This window comes from Hipposideros armiger, unplaced genomic scaffold (assembly GCF_001890085.2).
Source record: "Hipposideros armiger isolate ML-2016 unplaced genomic scaffold, ASM189008v1 scaffold_121, whole genome shotgun sequence".
Taxonomy (NCBI): Eukaryota; Metazoa; Chordata; class Mammalia; order Chiroptera; family Hipposideridae; genus Hipposideros; species Hipposideros armiger.
In genome coordinates this window covers 3257959-3264935 of record NW_017731471.1, presented here as the reverse complement: position 1 = coordinate 3264935, position 6977 = coordinate 3257959, and the positions used below count along the sequence as shown (strand labels likewise).

At 40.5% G+C, this 6977-nt stretch overlaps 1 pseudogene; it reads right to left on the bottom strand.

Annotated features, from left to right (window-relative positions):
- Nucleotides 1-720: 720 nt before the first annotated feature.
- On the bottom strand, nt 721-5214 carry LOC109385669 (uncharacterized; annotated as a pseudogene).
- Between the last annotated feature and the right edge of the window lie 1763 nt (nt 5215-6977).

The window sequence follows — 6977 nt, the reverse complement described above, 5'->3', positions numbered from 1 at the left end:
GTTTTTTCCTATGCATACCTCTGATAAAATTTAATTTATAAATTAGGCACAGTTAGAGATTAACAACAATAACTAGTAATAAAATATAAAAATTATACTGTAATAAAAGTCATGTGAATGTGGCTTCTCTTGTTCTCAAAATATCTTATTGTACTGTAGTCACCTTTTCAATTAAATGAACCACTTGAGGGCTTCTCTTTGGCATATCTGAATTGCCAGCATCACTCTCGAGATTCAAGGCCATTTTAAAGTAAAACAAGGGTTACTTGAACACAAGCACTGTGATACCCTGACGGTCAATCTGATAAAAAGATGGCTACTAAGTGGGAAGCGTACTTATATACCATGATTGTGGATAAGGAATTCTGTAAGTTCAGGGATGCAGTTTTTTTGTTTGTTTGTTTGTGTTTTTTGTTTTTTTTAGCTGAGCCATCCTGCTACCTGTTGGCAGCTGAGCAGCTGCTCAGCTCGGGCTGGACTCCAACCGCTGTTGCTCAGAGCTCAAACTCTTGAGCGAGCTCTTAACCAACTGAGCCACTCGGCCGGCCCCAGGGATGCAGTTTTAATAGAAGCAATGCATGCAGGAAAGGAAAACTCACAATCCAGAGTAATTGGCTATTCTAATGAGAACAAAATTCTGTCCCTTCCATGATAAAAGTGGTCTAATGTAATCAACCTGCCTCCAGTAGGTCGCTGATCACCCCAGGGAGTGGCCTCATATTACAGGCTCAGTGTTGATCTCTGTTGTTGGCACACTTGACAACTTAGTGGTGGCTATAGTCAAATTCACTTTGGTGAGTAGAAATTTACGTTGCTGAGTCCATCCATAACCTCCACCCCTGCTACCATGGCCACTTTGTTGATGAGCTCATTGGGTGAAGACAGGGGTGGCTGGAGAAAGAGGTTGACTACTATGCAGGGAACAAGTTATCTGATCCATTTGATTATTAAAATCTTGTTCTGCTAAGGTCACCCTTTGGTGAATATTCACATGACACACAGATATATTTTCCCATTCTGAGAGATCTATCCACATACCTCTTCCCCAAATGCTTTTGTCACCAATTTTCCAGTTGTGTTCCTTCTAAGTACCAGATCATCCAGCCAAATCATTGGCTACAACCCAACAATTGGCATTAATCACACATATAGCCATTACTCCTTCCAACCAAAGTGAACAACTAGGTGCACTACTCTAAGTTATTTTTTTGGTGTTGATTAGTTTTTCAAAGTTCTGAGCACTTAGGGAATTTCCCTTTACCACAGTACTTCAGAGATGTCTCAGAGAGGTCTGTAGTGCTGGAGCTGTCCACTTTCAGGTGTTGTCTTTGTATTGTGCAGAACCACTTGTAATCCAGGACCAAGTCTTCCTTTTTTCTGTACATTGATTGTGTAGAACTCCCCATGAGACCATAAGGTGCAGTCTGGGAGAGAGAAGGTAGTATGAGAGGAGTGGAGACCATGGCCATTTGGGCCACTTCTTCATGTTACATACGTGTGCCTTCAAGAACTGCTTGGGCCTGATCATGTATACAGTGAGTCCTACTTAACACTGTCAATAGGTTCTTGGAACTATGGTGAAATTATATATAATGAGACCACTTTTACCATAAGCTGAATGATTTACACAAGTGTTAAGTTCCTGGGGTATCCCATCAATTTTATATGGAAATGACACTGAACAAAATAATATTATTTGAGGGCTTGCTGTACCTTACTTCCATTTGATGATGATGTGTTGCTGTGCATGCCCAACTTTATGGTTTGGTGGGTCAGATAACATCCAGTTCATGATGTGTAGATCAGGTCACATGGTAACTTGGTGGCCCATGGTAAAGCATTTAGTCTCTACTAAGGTCCAGTAGCAGGACAAGAGCTATTTCTCAAAAGGAGGGTAGCTACCTGCAGATGATGGCAGGGTCTTACTCTAAAATCCTAAATGTCCGTGGTATGATTCACCTATAGAGTCCTCCCAAATTCTCTAAACATCATTCCTACTGGCCACTGATACTTTAAGCACCACTGAATTTGTAGCATCATACAGTCCTAATGGCAGAACAGTTTGTACAGCATCCTGGACCTGTTGTAGAGCTTTCTCTTGTCCTGTGCCCTGCTCAAAACTAGCAGCTGTCTGGGTCACATGGTAAATGGGCCAGAAAAACACACCCAAATGAGGAATATGTTGCCTCTACAATCCAAAGAGGCCCACAAGGTGTTGTGCCTCTTCTTGGTTGTAGGAGGGATCAAATATAACTTATCCTTCACCTTAGAAGTGATATCTCAATATGCACCAAATTGTCAGACCCTTAAAAATGTTACCGAGGTAGAAGTCACCTGAATTTGAGTTAGATTTATTACCCACCCTCTGACATGCAAATGTCTTACCAACAAGTCTAGAATAGTTGCTACTTCTTGCTCACTAGGTCCAGTTAGCATAATGTCATCAATGTAATGAAACAATGTGCTATCTTGTGGAACAGAAAGGTGATCTAAATTGTGACAATGGTTAGAGAGTTGCTATACCCCTGATGTAGGACAGTGAAAGTGTATTGCTGGCCTTGGCAGCTGAAAGCAAAATGCTTCTAGTGGATCTTATGGATAAGAATGGACAAAACAGCATTGCTAGATCAACAGCTGTATATCAGGTACTAAGGAATGTTTTAATTTGCTCAAGCAATGAAACTACATCTGGTATAGCAGCCGCAATTGGAGTTGCCACCTTATTAAGCTTATAATTCATCGTCATTCTCCAAGATTCATCTCTCTCCTGCATAATCCAAGTAAGAGAGTTGAATGCAGATGTGGTAGGAATTAGCGCCCCTACATCTTTCAGTTCCTTGTGAAATGGCATTAATCTCTGCAGTCCTTCTGGGAATGTGGTATTGCTTTTGCTTTACTATTCTAGGTAGAGACAGTTCTAATGGTTCCCATTTGGCTTTTCATATAATAATAGCCCTCACTCCATAGATCAATAAACCAGTATGAGGATTCTACCAGCTAAGTATGCCTATTTCAATTATACATTCTGAAACAAGGGAAAAAGACACAAGATGGGTTTGGGGACCCACTGGGCCATTTTGAAATAGACCTGAGCTAGAACTCTATTGATCACCTGACCTCCATAAGCTCTCACTCTGACTAGATGGCTACAGTGACATTTTGGGTCTCCAGGAATCCAATCAATGTCAGCTCAGACCCAGAGAATAGTAGTCCCCAAAAGGTCTGATTATTTTGTTTTCCCCAATGCACAGTTACCTAGGTCCCTTTGGAGATGAGTAAGAGAAAGTCTAACAGTGGTGTATCAGGTCCTGTCTTGAGGGAATGTGGCCTCCTCTTCATTTAGGGTTTCTGAATCTGTAAACTGGCTCAAGTCTAGGAATTGAATGAGGGACTGTGACACTCTGTTTTTTGTTGTTGTTGTTGTTTTAAACATTTTTTTTAAATAAGGGAATTGGGGAGGAGAACAGTGTTGGGGAATTGGGGAAGGGGAACAGCCAAATTATTGTCCTTCAATCTTAGTTGTGGAGGGTGCAGATAGCTCAGCTCTAAGTCCAGTTGCCATCCTGCTGCCCATTGGCAGCTTTCAGCTGCTCAGCTCAGCTCAAGGTGTCACCATCAATCTTAGTTGCGGAGGGTGCAGCCTACCATCTCATGCAGAGTTGAACCAATAACCTTGTTGTTAGGAACATGTGCCTTTACCAGCTGAGCCATCCTGCAGCCTGTTGGCAGCTCAGTGGCAGCTCAGCTTGGCTGCAGCTCATTGGCTCATGTGGGAATTGAACTGGCGACCTGTTGCTCAGAGCTCGCGCTCTTAACCAACTGAGCAACTCGGCTGGCTTACACTCTGTTTTTATGACTCAGGTTAGACTTCTGTTCACTTGACCTAGAATTTTTATGCTTATATAGATCAAGTAAGAAATTAGTAGGCTTCCTATATCGAACACCATGATCAATTACCCAATGCCATAGGTCTGGGCAAGTCATATTTTTGTGATTGCTCCTTTAACTCTACTGTTCATTACAGTAACCATGCCCACATTGCTTTTGGTGGTTGAGTGTCCCCCACTTGGCCTCAGCCACCTGGGGATCCAATTATTTTCATTGCATTTAGATTTCCCATTTCAGTGACTGCAGTTCCTACTGTGAGGTCTAGCCTACACAGAACAGTAATCACAGAGATCTTCAAAGATGCTGTGGCTCCCCTCACAAATGTATGCCTCACAGTATTGATACAAAGTATGGCTTCTGGACCTTCCCAATTTGGGTGAGTTGGTCTTAAATGAAAAATGCACTACAATAGTCAAATCTCCCTAATCCTTTGTATCTCTTCCTCCACATTAAACCAAAATATGTCCAGCATTTTTTATTCACTCATGTTGGCTAACTTTTAGTCCTACCAAACAACAAACCAAACTGCTAGAACTGTTTTTAACTCCCTGAGCTGCAACATTAAATACAGAATTTCTGGTTAGTGACCCTATATCGATAAATTAGATCCTGCTCAAACTCTATGGATGAGATGAGTAAAGAGTTAACATTAGTGGCTTGTGAGCTGGCAGGAATGAGCTTAAACATGAGCTGCTTGGCTCTGAATCCCATGGCTAGCACTGCACCTGCAAGCTGATGAGCACCTTACATCCATCATGGGTGGAAACAGGACAGTTCCCAGGAAAAGACAATTGTAATGGCAGCACCCCTGCAAGCTGACAAGCATCCTGTACTTTGATTAGAAAAATATAAAACTCGAGCTAAACAGAAACCTGCCACAGCTGTCTCCATCAGACTCTGCCCTGGCAAAACTCCTTTTGCCAGTTCCCAACAGAACTGTCTCTCTTCTTGACTTTCTATAAATATTTTCTTGCTCTTGTAGAGTCTTGTGAATGCTTTGTTGTTCTATGAATGACCAGGGGTTAATTCTATACTAATACATTTATGTTTATTCCACCATTATCTATAACTTTCTTATCTATTCCCACATATTCCCTGGGTTTCTGTTTGTACAAATTATAAAACTCACTCTCATGGGACCATTGTAGAGGCCTGCTGGGACTTGAGTCTAGTTATAAATCCAGAAGCAAAGAGTGGTGGTGGGGGTGTGTCCTAAGGAGACTTACCATTGTCTTGCATGGCAACAGCCTCAGGGGAGGCCTTCACAATTTCCTTGGGTGATGCATGGTTAATACCCTTAAATGAGTACAAGATACCTATCAGCATGTAGATGCTGCTGCCATAGGAGATGGGGAGGCTGTTTCCATGGCGGTTGAGGAGGCCACTTCTGCTGGGGATTGAAGACGCCACTTTCTACTGATAGTGGGGGGTCTCTTTCACTGGTAAAGAAAATTAATGAGGATTTAGGGGCCTGATGTCCCCAGATTTATTAGGGTCTTTCCACATGTCCTCATCCCACTTTATTGGATCTCATTCTTTCACAACCCATGCCTTCACTTTAACAGTAGACACCCTTCAAGCTCCAGAGTTCAATTTGCATGGTAATTCAGGCAAGTCACAAAATGAGGTTCTGCTTTAATTTTCAGCAATTTCAGCCCTGCAGCTATAAGAGATAAGGGTCTCCATCAAGGCACACATAGAAGCTCTTAGACCATTTATGTGGCTCTTGAGCTGTAAATTTGAATTCCTGAGTTTATCCTTCTGTTTCACCATTTTGTCCAACAACATTAGAAGCAAGCAACTAACATCACTGTATTGGTTAATTTTCCAAAAATAGTGGAAAATATCATATGCAGAGTTACCTAGTTCCTTACTCATTACCATCTTTAAATCTAATCACATTAGACCGCAAATTTCAAAACTCCAGAACCAATTCAGAACACTCATCCATAAAATTCTGTTCCTCTAGGAATTGACTCATATGATTATGAAGGCTTGAGAAGTCCCAGGATCTGCGGTCTCCAAGCTGGAAACCCAGGAAAGTCAATAGTGCAATTCACCCTAAAGCTGAAGCCCTGAGAACAAGGGAAGTCATTGGTGTAAATCCCAGTGTGAGGGCAGGAGAAAATGAGGTATGTCCCAGCTCAAGCAGTGAAATAGGAAAAAAAGGGGAGGGGGCAATTTTCTCCTTTCACTACTTTTTGTTCTTTTCAGGTCCTCAATTGATTGGATGATGCCTATCCACAATGGGAAGAATAAGATTATTTACTGATCAATTAAAATGTTACTCTCATCCAGAAACAACTTCACCGACACGCCCAGAAATAGTGTTTAATCTGGACACTCATAGCTAGTCAAGTTGACACATAAAATTAACCATCACAATATTCTTAACAGATATTGTCTATAGTTTTCCCTTTTTTGATCTCTTTGTTTGTTTTTGATACCAGGATACTATCTCATAGAATGAGTTACAAAGTATTCTTTCCTCTTCTATTTTTTGGAAGAGTTTGTGAAAATCGCTAGTAATTCTTTAAATGTTTGCTAGAATTTACCAGAAAAGCCAACTGGGTCTGGGTTTTATTTCTTGGAAGTTGTCTTATTACTTTTTGTTTCTGTGAGTTCAGCAGTAATGTCTTGTCTTCTATTTCTGATTTTAGTAACTTGAGTCTTTTCTCAATTTTTCTTGGTCAGCCTATCTAGTTTTGTCAGTTTTGCTGATTGTTTTACATTATTAACTTTTGTTTTCATTGATGTTTTTCTATTTCTATCATTGTTCATTCTCTATTTCATTAATTTTTCTTTAATTTTCATCATTTCCTTCCTCAGTGTGTTTTGCATTTCATTTGCTCTTCTGTTTCTAGTGTATTACAGTAGAAGGCAAGGTTATTGATTTTAGATCTTTCTTCTTTTTATGTTTATTAAGTTTATTGGTGTGACATTGGTTAGTAAAATTATAATTGGTACAGACATTATGGAAAAGAGTATGAAGGGTCCTCAAAAAATTAAGAATAGAATCACTGATCTACCTCAAAAATCTGAAGAATTTATCCATACAGATATATGTAACCCTGTGTTCATGGCAGCAT